The sequence below is a fragment of the Melozone crissalis genome, unplaced genomic scaffold (genome assembly GCF_028551555.1).
Source record: "Melozone crissalis strain CALT ecotype California unplaced genomic scaffold, PUWL_Pcris_2 ptg000061l_1, whole genome shotgun sequence".
Classification (NCBI taxonomy): domain Eukaryota; kingdom Metazoa; phylum Chordata; class Aves; order Passeriformes; family Passerellidae; genus Melozone; species Melozone crissalis.
In genome coordinates, this window is record NW_026535839.1 from 13,280,806 (window position 1) to 13,304,983 (window position 24,178).

General features: G+C 39.0%; 1 protein-coding gene across 13 annotated transcripts in view; it reads left to right on the forward strand.

The window, feature by feature from the left end:
- TENM2 (teneurin transmembrane protein 2) overlaps positions 1–24,178 on the forward strand; it is a 612,801-nt gene that overhangs the window by 12,555 nt on the left and 576,068 nt on the right. The gene's annotated exons all lie outside the window — the stretch shown is intronic.

Below are 24,178 nucleotides of genomic sequence, written 5' to 3' on the forward strand. Positions count from 1 at the left end.
TTTTCAAATATAAATTACAGTGGAATTAACAAGTAAAATATTGGATACTGTCTCTTTTAATGCTGTCCTTTGAAATTAATGGTAATGATGATTCCCCAGTTTGGAGTACGTGGCAGTGGCTTTCTAGTGACTAATTGCCTCAGTCAGTAATGTAATAGATTTTTGCAACATGATAATGAAGGAAATTCTAATGAAGGTCAGATAGCAAATGGCTACTGAATTGTTACTTTAAAAAATCTGTCAAAATGTATAATAATTTCTTCAGGTTTTGTTAGGAAGGCTTTTTGACCCCTGGTGACAGACGTGTGATCATTGAAGGTATTTCAGTGATTTTGTGAGAAAACCAGCCCTGTTCTGTCAGGCTCCTGAAGAAGGGAATTAATGCTGCTTAGCTTGATGCATGATGTTGAGGTCCAGCTGGATTTCCAGCCCTTTTAGGGGAAAGGCCTTTTCGTGGCTGAACAGCCATCGTGGGCAGCTCCATGGCGTGATGCAAGGGGAGAGATCACTGCGGAAACACAAATGTTTCCCTCTGCATGCCTTCACTGGAGATGACTAAATCAGCCATTAATGATGCAAGAATACCTGCCTTTTAGACACTTTTGGCTTTGCCAGCTTATAGGGATTTTTGTGTGCAATACTGTGAGCTGTTCCAGCAGTGGGATTCTGCAGGGGGTCGTGGCAGTGTTGATTTGGATTAATGGATGAGGCTTTTCATGTTCAGGTAAAGGACTTTGACAAGGACATTGGAAGGAATGTGTCATGTCTTGTAAACAATCTTGGAAATGCATTTCTAAATTGTGGCTAAAATCAAATGTGTTATTGTAGAATATTTTCCCCTCATTTGCATTTGTGAATCATTCATCTGTTTATCATCAGCTGGTGGTATTTCTGTAGTAAGTGAGTTTCCATTAGAGAACTCATGATGAAGATGCCTTTTCCTGTGATTCAGTAGTTCAGAGTGAAGGTAATACTACAAAAGTATATTTCAAGTGAAGACTTGGTCAGCAATCCTACATAAAACCCTTGCTTCTCAGAATGTGTTTTGGAGAAGCACAACACCATACAGGCTGTCATTTTTTCTTGTGCTGAGATAAATTTGTTTGGTTTTTAGAAGGATATGCATGTATGCATATGATTTCCTTCAAAAAGAAGTGGGTGTGGGAAGTTTCTGATTATTGGTTCTGTAAAGATGGAAAAGAGAGTCTCAAATTTGTGTTAAGAGAAGGTATTGGCTATAAGATTATTATTGAATTAAATAACTCCTATCATGTCTATTGAGTTTTTTAATACTAAAATATTGTTTTCTAATTTGAGATTGGTATCTGAAAATTGGAAAGGAATACAGATATTTTCTATTTTGAAAAATGCTCTAAGTCTTCATCAGATACTAAGAGACTTCTAAGGGTTGATTAAAAAAATTCTTTTTTATTCAGTGTATTGGAAAAGAGGGTTATGCCTTACTTCCAGATATAAAACAAAATCACAATATAGTACAAAGTACTGTATAGTACTTGATTGTACTATATGTGTAAAATAGTGTATTAAGATTTGCTTTTTTCAAATTAAAAAGAAATCAGGTTAGAGCTGCTGCAGAAAAAATCTGTGTACTTCAGTATGTTTCATTTAGCAATGTGTTTCATTTTGTTCTAGCAAAACTAGGCAAATGAATACATGCAATCTCTGCAAGTCTTAAATAATTTTACTGTGTTAGAGAATTTAGAAAAAAAACTCTTACAACTTTATTAATTTAGTTGCTCATTTTCTAAAGCATTTCTCCCTTTAATTTACTTCTCTGTTACACTTTCACAATATGCATTTTTGGGGTAAAACCCATCTGAACAGATTTCTCATACATCTTCAGCGTAGCGATTATTTCTGCACAGTGACTGTTAAATCCTTGATTATGCTGTGGGAAAAATGTAATAAAGTCACCAAGTTCCTTTTCTGAGAAGGAATAGCTGTTGTGTTCTGCATAAGTTTGGTGTGGTGCTTATGGAGCTTTCTGAGGTGAGATGTAAAGCAGGAAATTTATATATTGTTTAGCTGTTGCACTGAAGGTTGCTTGTTGCAGCTATGCAGAGTGACAGGAATGCAGGTTAGAGGGCACAGAGTTAATGGTCCTGCTGGCTCTGAATTGGTTATGGTCCTAATCTCTGTGATTTTTCTTGTCTGTGATGCAGAAAACTAGAGAACGTGTTTTGTCTGTTGAGCAGTTCACGCTGCTGCCTGATGACCAAGGCATGTCAAAAGCAATTGCATAACATGGTGTTGTCATCTAATATTTACCTTTTGCTGGTGCAGCGTGAGCCAGGCCTGGCTGTTGGCAGAACTGCTTGGGTCAGTTCTGTGTAACAGCAGGAGCCACTTCAGTGTAGTCCCTGTGGCCTTTGGAATGCCCTTGATAAAAGGAATGTCTGCCATGCTGCAGCTGCCCCTTGCTGGGTCTGTGTTTGAGTCACAGACTCACCAGGGTTGGAAGAGACCTCCAAGGTCATGGAGTGCAACCTTTGGCTGATCCCCACTGTGTCAACCAGAGCAGAGCTCTGAGTGCCACGTCTGGGTGTTCCTTGAACATCTCCAGGGATGGGGACTCCCCACCTCCCTGGGCAGCCCATCCCAAGGCCTGAGCACCCTTTCAGTGAAGAAATTGTTCCTGATGTCCAACCTGAGCTTCCTCTAGCACAGCTTGAAGCCATTTCTGCTTGTCCTGCTGACGGTTCCCTGCAGCAGAATGAGAAGGTGCCCCCTGAGCCTCCTTTTCCTCAGGCTGAGCCCCCACAGCTCCCTCAGCTGCTCCTCATGTACTTTTGATAACTAAAGCAGAAGTACTCAGTGGATGGATCATGCTGGTTCAGAAGGGTGGGAATTCTTAGATTTGGTATTGGGGTGAGCTGTTTTCTCCTCTCACTTGAAACAGTGATGCTGTTTTATTGTTTTATTGGCATGGTACCCGGTGTGAGAGGCTAAAAGAGTGGATGGCGATTCCTAAGAACAGAGTTTTCATTTTGTAATCTGTGACAAGCTGACAGAACATGAGAAAACATGATGGCCTTTCTCCCTCAGACATATCTATCTGTCTGGGGGTGAGTACACAGCCTGTGACAGCAGCCTGTGCAGATAAAGTACATGTGATGATTGGATACCCAGGGATATGCCTGGCCATCTCCAAATTAGATGCATAAAGTATTGTGGGTGAACTTTTTTAAACCCAAGTGTGTTGTCACAGGTCTTTCTTGCACATTTTATGAACTTTCATACTTGATCTCAATCTGCTGGCACTTTGAATTTTGTATGGAACGGTGAAGCAAGGTTTATTCCATTATTCTCATTGCCACATTCTTATTTAGTGGACTTTTCATTTGTTGTGTGTGCTTGGAAGTGGAATATTGAAGCCCAGATAGTTGTACCCTGATACCTTCCCCCAGCTGAAAATGCAGGCTCTGCCCTTAGCCATGATTTCTCTCTCACACAGGATGTGGTAAGTGTAGCAAATGCCATGAATGAACTTAAAAATCTCATCTCAGCTGCAGCCAACTCTTTTGATAGATCTGAAGAAAATAAGGTATTCCTTTATCCTGGCCACTCAAAAGTATCATCTATATCATCTAAAATTTGCATAGTAAGCATATCATTTCAGGGGAGCTTGGTAATAAAAAGTGTGTGGTTTATCACCTTGGTTAAAGGTGATACAGTTCAGAAACAAGGAGTACAAGAAATAGGAATTCTGTGTGTGATTCAGACTGCAAGTACTATGGATTTCTTTCATTCTTTCACACTTCACAGAAAATATATTCTCAAAGAGACTGTATTTTATAATACTAAAAAAAAAAAAAAAGCTGCAATAGCTATATTGGATTTTTAAGTCAGCTTTGATTCCTGCCCTGCTGAATAGAAATGAGCAGTCTGATGTGGAGTCTTCAGAATGCTTCACAAGTGACGGTCAAACACCTGGTGTTACATCCAATGTATGGCAAATAGCTCTGCCTCTGACAAGTGCTCATTATTCCACCAAAGAACCTCGTTTTTGGTACATGCAGAATTGTTAAGACACATGAGAAGAAGCTTCTCTTTCCTGTTTCCTTCCCAGTATTTGAGACAGATGATGGAGAAGCTAACATTTCATGGTCTTACTGCACTTTCTGTTGCAGGAGATTTGAATGATTGCATCCCCATCTGGTCATTTGATGGGAACATTCTGAAGCTTTAACAGTCTGTTTAGATTCAATGACATTTCACAGCTTGGAGAGATCTTCCCCAGCATTTCTGTGCTGTCTGATTGAGTCTGCATTTACCAGAGATTACAGTTGTGATTATATAACCAAGAGATGCAGGCAGATAGATAAAGATGAAAATCCTTTGTATTATTTGGCTTTGATTTTGTTTTGTTGTGGATTGTTTTGTTTAGCTTTTCCCTCACAGATTGGAGTTGAATGTAGAACTTGAGAGAAAGAACCAGAACACAGACTAGGGAAAGGAAGGCAGTAAATTGCTGTTGGAAGCCATATAAATCAGGGGTTTTGAGAAGGCACATTGCCTTACTATCTATATATAGATATAAATATATATATATATATTTGTGTATGTGCCTACACACATATGTGGAAAAGCTTACAATGCAAATGCCCTTGCTGTGATTTAAGAATATTTTTTTTCTAGAAAATGTTCTTTGTTAGCTGGTAATTTTTATCTGGCCATTTTTTATTTGGGTGAAGATGGTAGGGTAAGTAATTGTTTTGCAGTAGAAGAATTCAAACTTCATTAGGAAAACATAAAGCTATCTTCTTTGCCATCTTATTCTTTATGGAAGCAGGATTTTATACACAGCCACATTAATTACAATTAACTATAGCATTCTAATTTGTTGACTTTATTTATTCAGAACTCTATTAGTGTTAAACAATTAATGGTAAGTTGAACTTTAAAGTGGATAAGAACGTCATTCTAAGCTGTAATAGCTTAGTGGATGAGCATATTGTCCTAAATTGGCTTAGCTGCATCGTTCAATGGTTGTTGTATACAGGCTGTGTAATTATATGATGACTGAATGCTATTAAACCTATCTCTCTCTCAGGCACACACCATGATATCACAGCAAATGCTCCCAAAATTTCCAGCTAAGAAAAAATGTTGTTGTTAGCACTATCTTTAAATGTTCACTGGATTAATTCTAGATCAATTTGCAAAAATATACAAGTCAGAGGATTTCACTTATTCCCTAAATCTGGTTTTGCAGGTGTGTTTACTGTTTGGCAGCATTGTTTTCCAGTTGTGCTGGGAGAAAAATTATTTTACCATTTGCTCAATAGCTTTATTCTTTTTCTATACGCTTTCACTTACAGAGGATTTGCATTTGTAACACGTTTTTCCATTTAACATGCTTTATATTATTGTAGGAAATGGAGAAGAAAAATCGCCAAGCTGTTTAAAAATTCAAATAAATACTTGTTTGTCCTGTGAGTTACATTTGAATTCATATTTTTTTTCCCAAACTGCTAAGTGCAGTGAGGACACAATCCATTGATGAAGTAATCAGTTTTCTAAAATAAAAATATGCTAGCACACACAGTTTAAAATAAATGTCTGTAGGAAGGATATTTTCTCTTTGCATTTGCATTAATGTGCGTGGGAAGGATATTTTCTCCTTACTTTTGCATTACAACCAGATGCACACACACACTCAGCCAGAGCTATTTATCTCTCTGTATTTATAAATATAGGCAACTCCTTTCAAGCCGTAGTAAGGCAGTGTGTGTAGTGGGAGCAGTCCAAGGCAGAAATAGTGTGACTGAAAACAGCTGTTGCATCCTGGCTCCCCCTCTTGCTCCCAGGAGAAATAAAATGTTGCTTATCTCCAGACAGTAGTTGATTATTTTCTCCTCCGCGCTGCCTGGCTGTTAGTGGGCTCATGGAGGAGCTGAGCAGAATCACAGCACCACATGCTCTGCTTAACTCCAGAGAGGGAATTGTGCCCTTTGTAGGCTCTTCTTTCCAGCAGTGGCCTACACAGGAGAGTGACTAATTCATGCTCTCTGACCTTCTGCATGTAAAACAAGCAATATTATCATCCTCATTTGCACTTCTTTATTATTTGCTCTAGTGCTAAAACCCGAGGTTCACAAATGGGTTTGAAGCGCCGCTGTCCTGGGCTCTGTGTGTGCAGGAATTGGCAGAGGCTGCCCAGGAGGATGAGGGATGATGTAAACCAACTCCCGAGGGATCCAGGGGCTCAGGTGTGCTCCCTGCTGCCCTGCTGCATGCCCCAGTGCTGCTGTGCTTCCCTGCTGTCCCCCGGGATGCCAGCACCCCCAGGGCTCCTGCGCAGCCGCTGCTCTCCTGGCTCACCCTGGGCAATATCACATACGAGGGAGTTTAGAGCTGTCTTACCTCCTGCCTCATTTCATAGACTGCCACAGCCTTGAGAGGGGATTATTTTGTGTTTAACCTGCTATCTGCAAATCACCCTTAGCCCAGGTCAGGCAAGGGACACAATGCTGACTGAAGGCAGTCAGTGTCCAAACAAAACAACAGCAGTGTTGATACAAAGGTGTAAATGATAAGATTCTTAATTGGTTTTTAACTAAAAGATTTCAGGAAGTTCTCCCTCACCTTCCAGCTGTCATCTGACCTGTAGGTTTTCCTGGCCATCTTTCCTTTTGCATCTAGAATCTCTTATGAGAGCTGCGGCAGAGAACAACTTCTCAGTGAAACAGCATTTACTGCCTAGCCTGTTTGTCCTTGGCCTTAAAGGAGAAAGTTGTTTTCCTTCTCTCCAAAACTAGTTTGTTTCTTATACCAGAAAACAGTACAGCTATTCTGTAAATTGATGGGTTTTGTCACTTTCTAGAAGCTCCCTGTCTGTTACTCATGTTGTGTTCCCTGTACTTACCTGCCTGTTGGTGACTCCTCCCTTCCCCTTTGGGTGATTCAGTGTTTGTTTCCCAGCATGAACTCTGTTGTTTTTTTGGGGTTTTTTTTTTCTGAATTTAGGATTTTTCTGTCTTCCTCCTTGAACAAGCATAGTTGATACAAATGTCAAAAGGGGGTGGGTGTAGGTGGCTCCAGGTTGAGCAGAGCACTGTGGTAATCACCATCCTGTGAACACCAGGGCTTGGAGCAATTGACCTCCATCATCACAATTTCAGAGTACAGAAACACAGGCTTTCAGAGGCAAGGCAGAAGCACAAAACAGTAGGTCTTAATTAATTGCCATTTTAAATGACACCTTTCCAAATTTTCTTTTGACTCTGGTCCTCCCTCTTCTTTGTTGAGCAGCTCTCCAGAGCTCTCTGTCAGTGTGACTAAGGATGCTGAATGTCATCTTTATCAGATCACAAGATCACCCTTACCATGAGTGTCATTACATCCCTTTTTCAGTGCTCTATCAAGGGCATCTTCATCAGGAAACCATTTTATAGCAAGGTTTTAGTGTGTTTTTCTCTTTGTCTGTCTGTTTACAACTGGCACAACAGCTCTGCTTTTCTCTTTGGACATAAATGGCATATCCTATAAGAAGTTACTCCTGAAGCTCAAGATGGAGCTGGTTTTGCCACATCAGAAGTGCTTTGTGGTCCAAAATCAGGCTGTGTTGCTCCATAGTCAGCTTGTGGGATTTCCCTGTGGATTCAGATTTGGAGGAAAAGGCAGGCTAGATGTGGCACCATGACCCCACACTCCTTTATTGCATAAGAGGGAAAACTAAGCATGTGTGCTCGGAGGGAACAGATGTGGACAGTTAATTCTGTTGCCCTGACCAAGTGATTAAGGGAATTAAACCTGGCCCATTCCATTATGCTGAGTGTCCTTACACCCACTCCTGTTTAGAAGCGAAATGCTGTTTAAAGTGAAGAGTTATTGAAAAGCAGAGCACAAAACAAACATTATCAATCACACAAGTGACATCTAACCTCTGTGCCTAAACACATGCCTTGATGAATACAAGATTTCATTGCTGTGATCCATTGAATTAGACTTTTCAGAAAAAGAATAGAGTGAGACACCTATTTGAGCTGTGCTTTGTGATTAGACTTCATGAAAATTGCATCTATTAAAAAGGAGTAGGGGAGTAAATGCACACAAAAATTACAGTGTGTTTTCTTTTTAATATTAGGATATATTTTGATACTGGTTTTAAAAAGTATTGCTCTATGCTTTTCTATCAAGTTTTGTCCTAGGGTGATGGTTTAGAATTTAATTTAACTTTGTCTGTCATGACAAATGTAGAGAACTAAACAGCTGGGAAACTGTAAAGTTGGTTTGAGAGGGAATTGCCAAATACCTCCACTCTAGTGAATTTAGCAAACCAAATTTTTACCAGTATACCATTGATTCTGCTTGCTGAAGTAAAAGCACAGTGTTTTTGTAAAATATGGCTATGCTAATAATTTGTAATTTTTCATAATTAAAGGACCATAATATTCCAGAACTGCTCTCCTGTAATATTAATAGGTGATTGAAGATGGGCTGCAGCCTTGAACTTTAAGCTTTGATTTCAGTCTTTGGAACTCTGTATAATGTGGTGAATATAAAAGGAAGGGTTACCAGTGCCTTGACTGGCTTTTCAAAACCTGAAATACTTTTAGTTAAACCCCAAATTCTGGCAACTGTGTAACTCATGAGATGCTCTTATTTATTAGGATAGAAAATTGACATTTTCAGCCAAAAAGCGATGGAAGGCAGGAAAAGGGTGAAAGTGGATGGCAGGTAAGATCAGCAGCAGTTCTTAATTTACCTCTTCCATCAGTAGAGAGGGTGCTGTGGTATTTCTGCCCTACCACACCCTTGGACATACATTATGCTGGGCAGCCACCCCAGGCAGGTGGGTGATCAAGAGATGTGGTGGTTCAAGGAAATGGCCTCAAAATCTGTGAGGATGCACAACTACTGTCATGTCTTCACCCTGTCTTCAAAGCCTCCGGCCTGTAGGTGATGGCAGCAAAAGATAGATATCCTATTCTCTCTGTTCTTCACACTCCCTGCTTCTCTCAAGGAAATATTGGAGTTCAGCCCTATGACTTTCTGAAGCTGTAGCTGCAGCATAAAAAATAAATTGCAAAACCTCCCACATGTTTCTGAACAAGAGCTGTGAAACTTGTCTTTGCCAGTTGTTTCATTCTAATACTCATCAATATCCTGAGCTGAAGGAGACGTGCTGGAACTGCCCATAGACTGAGGAGAGGAATGCTGCAGCTGTTAACTCCTGAACTCTTAACTAAGTGCTGTCATTGAAGCTCTGTGGATGGAAATGTTGGTGTTTGAATTTTACAGAAGCTGATAGCTTAGACCACTGCTCACTAGGGAAGCATGTTCAAGTGTATTTTTCAAGTGTTGATACATTAGACTGCTTAATTTTATGGTCCTGTGACTAAATGTAATTAATAATTTTAAATTAATTTAAAGCAACCTACTTAGCATTCTGTTTTAGTAGGAATCAATGCTAGTACCTATTTTGTTTTTCTGTGCAGAGTTACTTTACAAATACTTGTTTTTGTTGCTGCTGTTTGTAAACAACATTAAAGCCTTTTATTTAAAATGGAAAAAAAGTTTCTGTTTTTCAAAATTGAAATGAGTCTAATGAGAGTATTTGAACAGGAACTATATTTCAGCATTAAGGAATTAAAATTAATTTTTCTTTTCCTTGCTTGTAATATTCTACAGAGTAGTAAATGTCAGACATTTCTTTTCAAGACATTTTTTTTGTTCTCTTTTACTGTGGCAGTACCTGCAGCCTCAGATTTTGGGCATATCTTAGACCAGTTGTTCTCATCATACCTTTTGAGCTCTTCAAGGTGCAGTGGTATTTGTCAGTCTTTGAATCAAAGGTGTTTCTACAAAAATTTTAACTTTACATATCAGGAGCAATCGTATGCTAACATAGTTGGGCTTTCACTTATTTTGGGGCTTGTTTGTGTTGATTCTGGCTATCCTTTATTTCTGCAAGCCTTGCAGCACCACATATAGACTTATATAATCTTTCAGCCTGCTGAATTTGATAATGATGAATGCAAATGCAACAGGCTGTTCCTCAGTTCTTAGCTGGAGGATTTGTGAACCTGAATCAGCTCTTCTCTGCTTCTTGCCAGTGCTGCAGCCATGGCTGGAACAAGCTGGAGAACCTCTGGAATTTCCTCCCCTGGGCCCCAGAGGGATGGCCCCTGACTGATGAGAGGCCTGGGCCCATACACACCGTCTGTCTGTCTGTCCTGCCATGTGTCTGAGACCCACAGGTGGGCACAGGAGTTGTGCAGGGAATTGATCAGAACAGAAAAACATGAAGTGAGATTCAGAAGTATGACTTCTATTTTTCTAACCTCTAAAGCAGTATGGACTTCTTTTCCTTTGTCATTGTGCAGACTTTTAGGTAATATTCTTGGTTTCTGACAGCAGGATGACCCAGTAAGCCTGACAGTGGCCAAAGGGGCCCATTCCTTCCACTGTACTTCTGTGGGACAGTGGGAGTGTTGGTGAAGCTTTGTGGAGTGATGAGTGTGGAAGGATACAGAGCTTAGGAGGGTACATTTATGTGTGTGTCCATGCATTTATTTCTGGTAACATGAGTTGTAATGGAAAAAGTACAATAAATTCTGGGGGTTTTGGTTTAATTACCATGTTTTTCTAGTTTCAGGACAATTTCACTTTGAAGTGTCCAGCTGATGTTACACATGGGTGGTCTCTCCTAACTTTTAGCTGCTGTCTTTTGCCACATGAATTTTTGGTGTGTTCTATTAATCTTGCAGTCGTTGCCCTTCTGGTGGAATGCTGTTTGATTTGTATCCTGCAGGATGTTGGAAAGAATGGCAGAAGGAAAGACAAAATGCAAAGTTAGAAGAACGAGATGAAAGAAGAGTCTTGGATCAAATGCTGCAATAGCAAGCAGCATTTTCTTTTTATGTCATCCTAAGTCAAACACAAGGTAGAAATACCTGGGATACTTCTTGTCTAATAAACTAAACCATGAAACCACTGTGGATCTATTCATCTGCTGCAAAGAATCCTCTCTGCTGGTTATTGTTACTGTACTGGGGAAAGGAAGGAAAAAGAAAAGAGAAAATGCTTCATTTTTTTTCACTGCTGTCATCACTCATCCTAATGAGGACAAAAAAGGTTACCTCTACTAGGAGCATGATGCTTTCATGTACTCTGAAACCCACCTGCTCACTTCGTTATGAGAATGTGAGGTTTGGAGATGCTGTGATCGTGTTAGGTTATTTCTGAAATACATTACACAAGAAATAACTGTCAGCTGCCTATTTGGTAACCAAGACTTTTTAAATTCAGACATCTTGTGAAATGCTCTTGAAATAAATTTTGAATTCCTTTATTCTTACTGATTTAGACCTTGTCAAATGTCAGGTATCAGCAGTATTTGAGTCTTGGGGATTTACAAGTTGCGTTTTATGCAAACATTTTTCAGCATCTGCACATATAATATGCAGTAGATATGTAGGTATATGTAAATAAATATTCAGATCAGCATCGTGGTTTGAATTTAGAGAAGATGTGACATCTATGAGCTTACAGAGATTATTAGTAAGATGAAACAATTTTTCATAAGGTATTTTGACATATCTGACCCATAAATTTCACCTGGTGTTCTGCTTCTGAGTTTGTGTATGTACCTTGAAGTGTCATCACCATGCTGTGCTTTACAGCTGGGGTGTAAAGGGGAGTCTGAAATTATTAAGATGAGCAGGATATAGTTTTATTTTGAGACTGAAAGCTGTGGATGAATTTAGAGAGACCTTTTTTTTTTTTCTCCTTGGAAGTTAGGGCATACTGCACACCATATTTCATACAAAACAAGACATACAGCTTGTTTTTATCTTGCACCTGTGTGTTATTCCACTTGCTGCTAAGTGTGGAAAACATAAAAAGTCTATCTGTAAACTTCAGTGGTTAAAACCGTCTCAAATCTGATAGAAACAATGTTTTATAACCTCATTTGTGGTCACTGGAACCCAACAACTGTGTGAAAACTTCAGCTTTGGAGCTTTGTCAGCGACCATAAAGTCACCCAGCTTTTCCAAGTCCTGACTGAACATCTTTCAGCACAGGTTGTTTTGCTCCACCCTCTCCATTTGGTTCATGTGGGTATTGCTCCTGTTAAAAGCTGCACACAGAGGAAGGAGATCCTCCACAGGCAGCTGCCAGATCCTTCCAGCCCTTCAGGGGAAAACCCAACACTTGGGCTTCCTCAAGCACTTCTGCACAGAGCAAATCTGAGTTGGGACCAATTAATATCTTTGTGTCTGTAGGTCACTTAGATTAGGCAGTTCATGGCTGCTTTTAGTGTTTATAGTTTTGTTTCATTTAATTAGCCTGCTTTATAACTTGACCTTCTGACTTCCAGTGAAACACAAGGGGTTTTTTTGAGCTTGCTTGATAACAGATAGATCTGGCTGTTCATACAGCACGTGGGGGTTTGTTTGTTTACTTCTTGTTTACTTACATGGTGTATGATAAGAAATCAGCTTGCCTGGGAGGCACAGGTTTACAGTAGCAATCAATTGCTTCCTATAACACAACACAGTTAAACTTGATGGAAGAATTGCTTAAGTTGATTTGTGCTGAATAGCTGTCCGTTGTCAAAAATTCATTATGGTCATTGGCCTGCTAATAAAAGTAGCTCATAGAGCAAAGTAATTTTGAGTTAGAGGAGCAGATGTAGGCTCATTAGTGTCAAGGAGTTCACCATCAGGACTTCAAGCTGAGTAATGATTAGCCAATGGAAAGTATGACTTAAAATCTTAACATTCTGTTAACCCTTGCCCATACACATCTTTTAAGGGCCAGATTAACTTGCTAATTCACAATGCAGCCAGTGTGTATCAGACTGCAAGAGGTGGCAGGTGGGGTTATTGGAAGCTCAAAGAGAGCAAGTTAATGCTCAGTGTGGAGAGGGGAAGTGGGGGCACATCATCTTGCCCCCTCCTCCCCCATTTTATCAAGGATTGGGAGGGGGATTTGTGTTCTTTTTCTCTTAAAATTTTAAAGGTCCCTAAGCAGTGGCATGGGCTTCACCCTAACTGAAAGTAGGCAGTGTGCATAATCTCTTCATGTGCTTTTGGACTATTTTATGTTTCATTTGAAGGAGGTAGAAGGAATTGAGGTGACATGGCAAGATTTGGCTGTTACAGTATTGTAAATCTGCCCTCGCTATGGCTGCTGGTAGTTAACGGATTTTTAGGTTGATTTGAGTTTCTTCACCTGATGTTTCTGGTACAGGAGTTCTTCTGTTTCCTCTGAGCCTTTTATCAGCTCTCCAGCATTTAGAAAGAAGCACCACAAAAGTGGTGGCTCCCACCACCTTTGCTGGGACCTTGGAATAACAGGGAAATTAATACAATACTGCCATAGCTTGCTCCAGAGGGTGCTCATTTCCTCCAGTGAGTGAGTTGTGCTATTGCTCTGTGTGGGGGAAGTCCAAAGGCCATGGCATAATTACAATAATTTTTTAGTCATTAAATTGTGTTTAAACTCAGACATCAGCTTGGAATCACTGAATGATGAAACACATGAAGATTTCTAATATTATTGCAGCATATTCCCCCAAGTCATAACAGAAAGATTAGTGTTACATAAAGATTTTCATAACAAAAATTCATATTCTGATGAAAAATAGATTGTGTTCATGATGTGAAACTACTGCAGGAGAGTCATACATATAACAATCATATGTTAGAGAAGTGTAACACTTTATCCTTCAACATATTTTTCTTCCTTCTGTGTATTTTTTGTTCACTTTCACATAAGTATTTCCTCTATCTGGTAGATAAACTTAAAAGAAATGTTTGATAGGTGTACATTGGACAGAAATGCTTCTACTTCTGAAACATCAGCATAGCTGTATCTTCTCATTGCCTTTTAACTGTGATTTAGCTGAGAGCTGAAGCACAGTCACTTCCATTAATCAGCACTGAATCAACTCTGCAAGCTTTATACTGAGATTTCAGTGGAGAAACCTTCATTTTGAAGCTTGCCAAACTCCACCCCTGAATTTTCTTTCTCTTGTAGCAGCTGATAACATCACTTAACGCCTCAGGACAATTGGAACACTATTTCTAGTGGTGATTTAAGTGATAATCTCTCTTCCTGCTCCACTGAGTGAATGCTCAAAGCTTAGGTCCGCACATAGAAGTAAAAGGAATATTTCAAATGTGTTGTTTGGAAATATGTGTCTGTTGTTTAAAACTTTTCTTCTATAAGGATTTAATACAGCTTTTCTATAAATAGAAAGTTGTTTTGGGTTATCCAGGCTATAAAGACAGAGGGGCACACAGCAATGGGAGGTTTATTTGGTGCTGGTTGAAAATTGAAATTATCACAATTCCCATTAGTAGAATACTGCAAAATGGAGCTCTTATATATATCAAAAAACATTTGAAAAACAAAACCAAAACAAAACAAAAACAAAACCAAACCAAAACAAAAAAAAAAACCAAACAAAACAAAACCAAAAAAAACCCAAAAAAAACCCTAAAAAACCCCCCCAAAAACCCAAAATACTCTGGACTGCATAATAGATAAATATTCAGGATAGTTATAGATGAAATTTAAGGTCACATTTTTGAGAAAAACATTATCCTTTTGCTCAAAGATCTGATAGATAACTTTATTCCTCCCTTTCACTCAACTTTATGTCTGTGTTTATCAATATAAGGGCAAATATCTTATTTCTTAATTAAATTTTTTGCAGAAAATATGCTTTAGCCATACTTATATTCACATATGGTAACCTAGGTGCCTTTTTGTGCTTGTTGTGCCACTTCTGTGACAACCACCTACACTGATTTATGATAAACAAGAACACTTACTATTAGATGATGATTTTGCAAGAAGTGTCTTTTCTTCAGTCTAGTTCATCACTGTGTTGCAACTTAATTTTGCCTTTCAAAAAGCCCATTTGTTGGCCCAGAATAAAACCGTCATGAGCACAGACAGTGAAAAGCATCTCTGAAAAAATCAGGCAGATCTTGATCTTTTCCACCTAGGCAGTGAGAGCATCACTCATCCCATTCCACTGGTCTCAGGGTGTAACAGGATGGAAGCTCCAAAGGACAAGAGACCACAATTTTATTTTTTCCTGTTTTGACTTTTGGGTAGGCAATGTGGAAAATGTTAAGAAAGAGAAATCATGGGTCACTGGAGAAATTCCTGTAATAGGATTTTGTGACCTGAGGAAGTATAAACCCATCAACTGCCAGGCATAACAAAAATGGGAAGATAAAATTAGCTCGTAAGACATTGCTTTATTCTCTCTTCCATTTTTAATAATTTTTCAATTGTCATCCCAGGCTCTTCTGTCTTACACATCATAAACTGTTAAATAAAATGAAGAATAGCATTAATGTAAGCTATTATTACAATGTGCAGTAATATTTGGCTCAATAAATGAACTACTATCTGTTACAGTATCTGTCAAAGATTGGGACAAATGTGTTTCACCCACTGGTCTGTGCATGGTGCTCTGAAGAGAATTTCAAATATGCATGTGCCCAAATTTTTAATTCTCTATTTACATGTCTGAATTAGTAAAAGAAAAAGTGTGAGTACATTTGTATTTTAAAGATATTTTTATAGAATAAACTTTCAGCACTCAATCGGGCTATAATTCTATATTCAATTTTCCAGTTTTATTAAAGCAGGGAGATCTGTGTAAATCACAGCTAGATGCTCAATTTACCCCTGAAATCCACGTGCTCTGGGCTTACCTGCTGCAGCTGCAGTGCTGGTTGGGGTGTGTGCCTTGCCTGAGCCATTTTATTTCACCCTCATCCCTGCTGTGCTCAGCTCGGGGCACAAAGTCATTTACAGGCTGGATCTTACTGCAACCATGGGCTTGTTTAGGATCATACAAAAAGCTTTATTTTTTTTTTTATCAGTTTCTTCCTTCTTTTAGCAGTCTTGGTAATACTTCCCTGAATAATTTTATGCTTGTCAGTTGTACTGTGCTGCTCTTTCATTAACAGAGAAATGAGTATTATTCTTGTGAGAAAAAGAGTTGAAGTCTTATATGGGTCACAAATCCTGTTGCAGTTTCTGGAATTCAGACCTGCTTGTCAGATCAAAGCATTTAAATTCTACCAAGGTACTCCTCCTTAACTTTGACTTTGTTTTTGCCAAGGCTGCATATATTGCACAGTCATATGAGACTATTTGGATATTCTCTCACTAAATATTGGCAGCGATCCATGGTAGCTGATATTTACATATTTGCATTTAAATGTTGGTGATAATATGTCTTGTTCTGTTAACCTTTCTGCTAACTAGTGATGGGATTGTATTTTAACATTGCTTTTACATTACACCTTATTCAGCTTCTGGTGTTTATTTTAAACAAATCTTTTCTTTGCTTCAACAGCACTGCAGCAGTATCTACAAAGTTATATTAAATATATATATTTGTATCTATATATATAAACTAGTTAGGTTAGCACAGTGCAGTAAGACCCATGGAAGTTAATTCTGACCTCTGAAATAGAAGGTGCCTCTAGGGCTGTTTTAAAGACACAAGTTTATTTGCACTCTTCTTTCCTCTACTCAGAGCTCTTTCTGAATTAGTTTAGATAATGCTTTCTGGGGAAGGAATGGGATTTTTAATAGTATTTCTGTGGACAATAATTTTTTCATAATTAAAGGATTTCATTACTTGATTCTAAATGCCGTTTTCCTCTTGACATTAAAAGGGATGAGTTGATCTCCAAATGAAGGAAAACTGTAATTTGAAGTTAATATTCAGTTCACTTCACATTATTATGAATTTTTATTTTTTCTTTTAGTGCAAAATAACCTAAAATACTTAATTACAGCTAAAGTCAAGACTAATTTCTTCCCACATGATTCAGACACTGGTCCCACTATCCTGACCTTCATTAAGGTGTTTTTCTTAGACCTACTCATAGAGCAGGGGTATCAATTCCTGGGCTCTTGCTGGATGATCAGGTAGCTGTGATTGCCAAGTCTGATTTTTAATTTATTTAAAAAAAAAAGTTCTTTCTTGGTTGGTCATTTTTTCCATTACAGGCAGCAGCTACTGGAGGGTGTTTTTCCAAGGCTTGCATTGGGGTGATCTAGAAGCATGAGATTTGGAGTAGTTCTAGCCACCACTGAGGATCTTGCCTACCTCACTGCTTCATCTCTGTGTTTCTCCAGCCGTGGAGTTTTTTCTTTATAGAATTTCCAGCTACTGGCAGCTGAATGCCTTCACCTCTTCTACTTTTCCTTGTGTTTTACTTCTTTAAAAGTCCTTTGATCAAGACAGCCCAAAGTCCAGAGTGTGCTGTAAGTTCTTTCTTTCCCCTTATGGGGGGAGCTGCCTGTTCCTTGGGGAGGAGGGTGCAACTCAGTCACATTTTGGAGACCTGCTGTATAATGTGACTCTGATCTATTGTCTTTTATGTATAATATAATACCCTATTTACACAAATATTTTGAAGTTAGCTCAAATAGAAAGGTTAAAAATTAAATAGATTATTTTATGATTAACTATTCTGCCATGTGTGAATAGTAGAAGTATATTGACATCTGTTAGTGAGGTAGCAAAGAAACAAATGATATAAATGAGCATAACAGGATTAATAGTGATGCTTATCTAGAAGTTGTGGTAATATGAGCAGATTGCTTTAAGAATGAAGCTTTTTTTCCTGAGGAGCTAAGATGGATAACCAGATTTCTTTGGGATTTAAATTAAGTATCTCACTATTTCTGTTAACACAGTGTACCCAGTTCTGCTATGATAGTTTATCATGCACTTCTCTTGTGCTGAATATTTTTCTCTGAGCTTCAACCTTGGAACATGGGTCATGCTGTTATAATTTTCATTAGAAATGATTATGTAGAGCTGCTGATATTCACTAATGAAAAATCAAGTTCTTGAACATCCACAAAAGTAGGTTTAATTTACATCTTTCAGATATACCTGTCAAATTAATACCTATACATTCCTGTCAAATTATACCTATACATTAATGTGTTCATTAATGACATCAGACAGAAATTTTATATTTGGATATTTTACATTCCTAGAGTTTTACTTTTTATCGTAGTCTGCATTAACCTTGTTAAAAGCACTGAACTTGTGCATAACAGTTCTGTCACCACACTGAAATTCTGTTACTAAGTATTTCATGTCTGTTTGCCTTAGAGTAGTTGAACTGCTACCTGTAGGTAGCTTTTGAGGCTGAATTTGCTGAGTACCTGTGTCTACAGCAGTGAACCAATGCATGGCCCTCAGCTGTGTAATTTTAGAATTTGGTGTCTTAATAAGATCAAATGAGTAATTACACAGAGCTCAGCCTGCTGCCTTCACTCACATTGAGTTGCAGTCTACACTAGGATTGATTATAGGGGAGGGAAGTGCAGTGCAGCATTAAGAGAGTTGGCATGTTTTGGGGTCTTTGTTTCAAAAACCAACAGCACCGGGTAATGAAAAATTGTTTGTAGCTATTAGAATCAATCAAATTAACCAAATATGGATAGCTCCATGGTACTTTTTTTCTTTTAATACCTCATGTTTTCACATAAAGCCCTTTGTGCTGTGCTTTTGCTGAGCTGGAGGTATGTTGTAGTTCTCTGGAGAGGTGGGAAACAGCAGCTTTGGCTCTGTCCCACGGCAGCTGGATTTGTAGATGGGGGTTGTTATCAGGGTCACTGTTATCAGGGTCACTGTTATCAGGGTCACTGCCACGACCCTGTGGTCAGAGATAAAGAGCAGGGCTCATGGGCTGGGTTTGTCTCCTTGTTTTCAGATGGAATGTCACCTGAGCTCTGTTGCTGGGGTTTTGGTAGATGCACAACCCTTTGGACAGTTGGTACCCACAGCCAGAGTGTTTGATCCACAGCTCTCTGAACATCTCCCTGCCTTCCATCAGCTCTGGACCTTAGCAGCGGTTCAGGTGTTCACTTTAGTGGTTCTCTTCACCAGGATTGTCACAGGAGTACAGAATGAAATACAGTCAGGAAATGTGTGAATGGCACTGAAATGCAGTATTTGAATGTTTTTCAGCATCTGAAATCCAGAAAAATGAGGAACATTCAGACTCTTAAAGAAATCATTGCTGAGTTACCACAGTCTCTAAAGACAACTAAGGATGTTAAAATCCTATAGTTGCCTCTGTATAGGCAGAATCAAAAAAGTTGGGTCAGAAGCAAAAAAAACCCCTCTATTGTCTACAGCGGATTTAAAATTGAAAGGCATTTTTCTGTATCTTAATATCCTAAGAATTAAAAAAACCAAAAAAGGGTCACTAACAATGTTAATGCATCAGCACTTACACCATGAACTCATCTTGCTGTGCCTGTTTCACAGTTCTGGAGAGGACTTGGCATGTTCATGGTAAGGACATGGTTAATGTCAAGGACATGGTAACATCAGATATTCAACCCATAATTAGTTCCAAGACAGTCCATGTCTGTTTCTGTAGAAATATCTTCTGTTCTTGAGACAGACTTGGAATAACTGCAGGTTGAACATCCAGACATCAGTGCTGGGAAGGATACTGTGAATCTTTCTAAAGTATCATTTACAAAGAAATAAGCAGTAGGGATGTAATTCTCAGTATGCACAGCTTTACAGGAAATGAATCATGAGCAAGCTTAATTTCAGTATTTAAAGAAGTTCAAAGGTTTGGCTGACAAAGGTGAAGGTGTAGCTGTAACAGCCCTTTTAGTGAGACAGTTCTTCGCATTGCATGACATTCCAGTTTGAAAAATAGCACTGCCCTGTATCACTGAAGCACAAGTTAAAAGGATTAAGAACTGGCCAACTGACAAACCTAAAAAATTAGTCATAATAATAGAGTGCAGCTCCATAGGGATCAGCACTGTGCCTGACACCATTTAACAGTTTCAGCATTGATCTGGTGGACATGGAACTGTGGTAAAATTTGCAAATGACTCAAAGATTACCAAAGCAGTAAATAATGAGGGCAGGGAGTAATACAGAATTATCTGTACTGATCCTACCTGTATTCAGCCATAATTCTGATTCAGTCACATGCTAAGCTTTACAGCTAAGAAGAAAAGGCATTTTAAGTTACCATTCCATCCACTATAAAAATAAGAATAATAAAAAATGAAATAATGAGAAACTTCAGGACTCAGGAATGAAAAACCAGCAGAAGTTTTATCCAATTGCAAGCAAGGGTCCAAACCATCCTTACCTGGTTAGACAGAGAAATGGAGAGTGCTGGACTGACCTATAAGCATTAGGATTAAGTACCAAAGGAAGGGTGTCATCCATCTCTCTGAATCTTTGCATCTAGAGTAGGAGTTTTGCCATTGCTTAACATGGATTCTTGGGCTCAAAGCAGAAATCACCAAATGCCACAGCATGTTAATGTGCAGGAGGTCAGGCTATGAACTAGAATTGCCCCTTGACCTTGAACTGCAACTGTAAAAACTGCTAAGTTGACTCACAAAATTGTTTGAGACACTTCTCCTGAGAAGCTGTTGTATCTAATGGGAAATTATTTCTCCCTTTAATTTAAGGTTGAAGCTTTATTTTTAGCTCCACTAAAATGTGCCTTTTCCCACATACTAAATTTAGACAAATTAAATTGTCATTTTTTCTGGCACAATAACATGCTTGTCTAAAATGCTGGGCATTTTTTTTTGTTGTTTGTTTTTCCTTTTAGCTTTGAGGCAAAATGTGTATACAAATTAAAGGCTTTCCAGAATGAGATATGGTTTTCATATATTTTTGTGACTTGTGATAAGAAGACATTTTGGCCTAAGAATGTAACTTATTTTTGGCACAGAGAGTGAACTTCTTTCAAGACATGGAAAGTAGGAATATTTATTTCAAAATGTTTTAAGAGCAGATTTAGAGTGGAAGCCTGAACACCTGTTGTCAGGCTTATACTAATCACCTGTGAACTTTTAAGTAGGGTGACAGAGTGCTGTGTTGTGCTGCTCACATTCATAAGTATCTTCACAGGGACTGAAATTCTGTCGTGGCAGTACTGGAAATGTGGAGGCTCTTGCCAGTCTTTTCCAACACGTTTTGTGGTGGCAGATACTCTGCACAGTCCCTGGTGTGAGGCATTCACATTCTCTGAAAAAATCCCTTTGCCCAGGATTTTTCTCCTGGGAAGCTGAGAAGCCTCAGAGAAAAGGAAAACAATTCTTATCTCATTTGCTTCTCCTGTGTTTTGTTCATGTGGGATGTGTTTGAGGTTGTTTACCCACAGGTGATTGTTCGATTGGATTCTGCTGTGAGTTGTTCTGACTCATTGGCCAGTTGGGGCCAAGCTGTGTTGGGACTCTGGAGAGAGTCACAAGTTTTCATTATTATCTTTTTAGCCTTCAGTAAGTCTCTTTTCTGTATTCTTTAGTATAGTAGAGTATAGTACTCTTTAATATAATGTAGTATCATAAAGTAATAAATTAGCCTTCTGAGAACATGGAGTCAGATTCATCATCCCTGCCATCGTTGAGACATTCCCTGCAGATACAATACTGGTGTCTCAGTATTTTATCTTTACCTTGGAATTTCTGTGCCTGAGCCCCTGCTGGGAGCCATCTCAGCAGTGGGGACAGAGCAACATCACGGGGGGACTGACAGACCCCTGCCAGGTGGGGCTCAGCCCCAGCAGCATCACTGCCTGTGCCACACAACTGCCTGCTGAGGGCTGCAGACCAGAACCTGCCTGCTTCCCCTCTTCCCACAGCTGCTTTTCCCTGTTTCCTATTCAGGCTGCTGGGCCCTCATGCTGCTCAGAACTGGGGGGCAGTCGTGTCCCATAAATAGGAAACTGTCAACTTCACTTGCTGAAGGTTACATTTTCTCCCATAGTCAGTGAGATATTTCAAGAATGATTCAGACTTGGATGTAGGTTAAGGAAATATTCTTTAGAAGTTTTACAAGGTGTGTTAGTGCCTATGGCTTGTCTGCCTTTAAATCCCTAACATTTGTGTTACCATTCCATCCACAATAAAAAGTTTTCTATGAAGTATTATTTTTAGATATAAAGATGAACTGATCTCATCTCCGACTTGAAATTTTTTTGTAGTCATTGAATAAAGCAAAAATCAATGCTCTTTTATTCACCTTTCTACATGTTTTGTTTTGTTGCGAGCTTTTTTGAAGTGTGGCCTGGATTTTTTGTTTCCCAGTCCTGACAAAATTTTAATTTGCTTTTTAAGTTAAATTGCAATGTTCTTTCAAATCACCTTCCAAAAGCAGGTTTAGTTAGAAAGCTATCCAGAGAGCACCTGCATGTGACAGTGCTGTTTGTGGAAGGAGGGAATGGCAGGGTGGGAGAGATGCTGTTTTTCTTGTGAGTTAATTTTAATCTTTGGTATATTTCCATTAAATGCGATGATTTGAGCTGCTGTAGGAAAAAAAATGGTGTTCATGTATTGCAAGACAGCAATGAGGGTGTCCTGCTGCTGAAAACTACAGGTGGAATATTGCAAGGTCATTACCTCAATAGCCTTTAAATGAAGTGCACGGTAATAAGATGTGCTTTGTTTTCTATAGACTGCACAAAAAACCTATTGGAATCCATAGGAGTGACAGGGCAAACACATGATGAGATTAGTATTATGTTCAGAAGAACAGCAAAAAAAATACATTCCCTCAGGAAAATTGGAGTTGCATAGTGTGAGATTGTAATACAGCCATGAAAGAGCAGAGCCAAGTAGGAATTTTCTGCTCTCATTGAATAAGGCTCTACAGATCTTTTATCTTGATTCAGGCTCACATATGGTTATTATGCTGACTCACTTGGTAGTCCTATGATGTGAGGCCTGTTCATATGAACCCAGACTTGTAAAAACACTTGAGCTTTTCTTTAAAGAAAGGGGGAACTTGGGACAAAGAATTCCATAACAACAAAGCGCCAACGGTACAACAAAGGTGTAGAATTGGGTGGCAAAGGTCAGAAGAATATTCTTGGTTCTCTTGTATGAATTAGGGCAAAAAGAAACATCTTGGAAATAGGACACCAGGAAATATCTCTTTGAGAAGAGGCTTTTTATGGTATTCCAGTGCAGAGCATGAAGTAAATCTTACTTGGAATGCTTGGAGTGGAGGTGCTTGGAGTGTAGTCTGAGAAATTTGCAAAATTCACACCCAAAGTAGGGTTTTGAAGTCCAAGTACACCTGAACAGCTGAAAATAAAGCGCACAGCATGAGTATGAGCAAAGAGGAAGTTCATTTCACATGTGGTGACCCCAGATGAAGAAGGCAAACGAGCTCACACAGAACTGTGCTGCTGCAGCGCATTCCACAGCTTGCAGTTCTGGCCAATGAATCTTGTCAAAACCCAAAACCTCATCATTTCAATGCAAGGGAAAAGGAGAATATTCAGATTTTTGGAAACTTTTTTTAAGACTATGAAAGATTCAGTCTCTGCCTGATTCCCTTCATAACTGAGAGATGTGTGATAAACCTTTAACCCCCTGCCACACAAACGCCCATGCAACGCTTTGAGGTGGTATAAAATCCTTGTGCTGAACATGAGCATTTGACTATTCCACCATATCAGGGCTGGTCCAGAAATGCACAACAGTGCATTTTACCAGCCAGCACCATTCTCTGAGTTCTAGGATGTGACATCAGTGGGTTTTGCACTTGACTTTACCCATTAACCACTCTCTGTATGAGGAAAGCCACTGGTTTGCTGGGATTCAGGGCATGCTTGAATGACATTAATGGCTGGAGACTTGCTGTTGGAGGGGAGGGTTTTAATGACAAGGAATAGCAAGCAAATCAAGTAATAGTTGCAGTTATAGCAGTCATATACCATTAGATAACATGGCCAACTGCAGCCAAGCAGAAATGATAGCATCATACAAAAATAGGACTGGAGATGACTCTAAGAGGAATTCTGGTTGGTTTCTTGCCTGAGGAAAAGATACAGTCTCTTAATGGCATTGGCATCAGGTATTTGGCTAAGCCATTTTTAAAGGCCTCAAATGATGGTCAATTTATGAAACCTCTGTCCCACCTATCATTCTCTGTCATTAAAAAGTATTTCATAACCTCAACCTTTACTTTGGTTTGTGCAATTTGCATGCTGTTACTGGCTTCATGAATATGAATAAACCTTTTCCTTTTCTTCTTACTCTTGCATTATCTGCAGTTGAAAGTGTTTTATCTTATCCTATTCCCTTCTTCTACCACATCAACTCCTCTTTAAACTAAACAATCAAGATTTTTTCAGTCTGGTTTTAT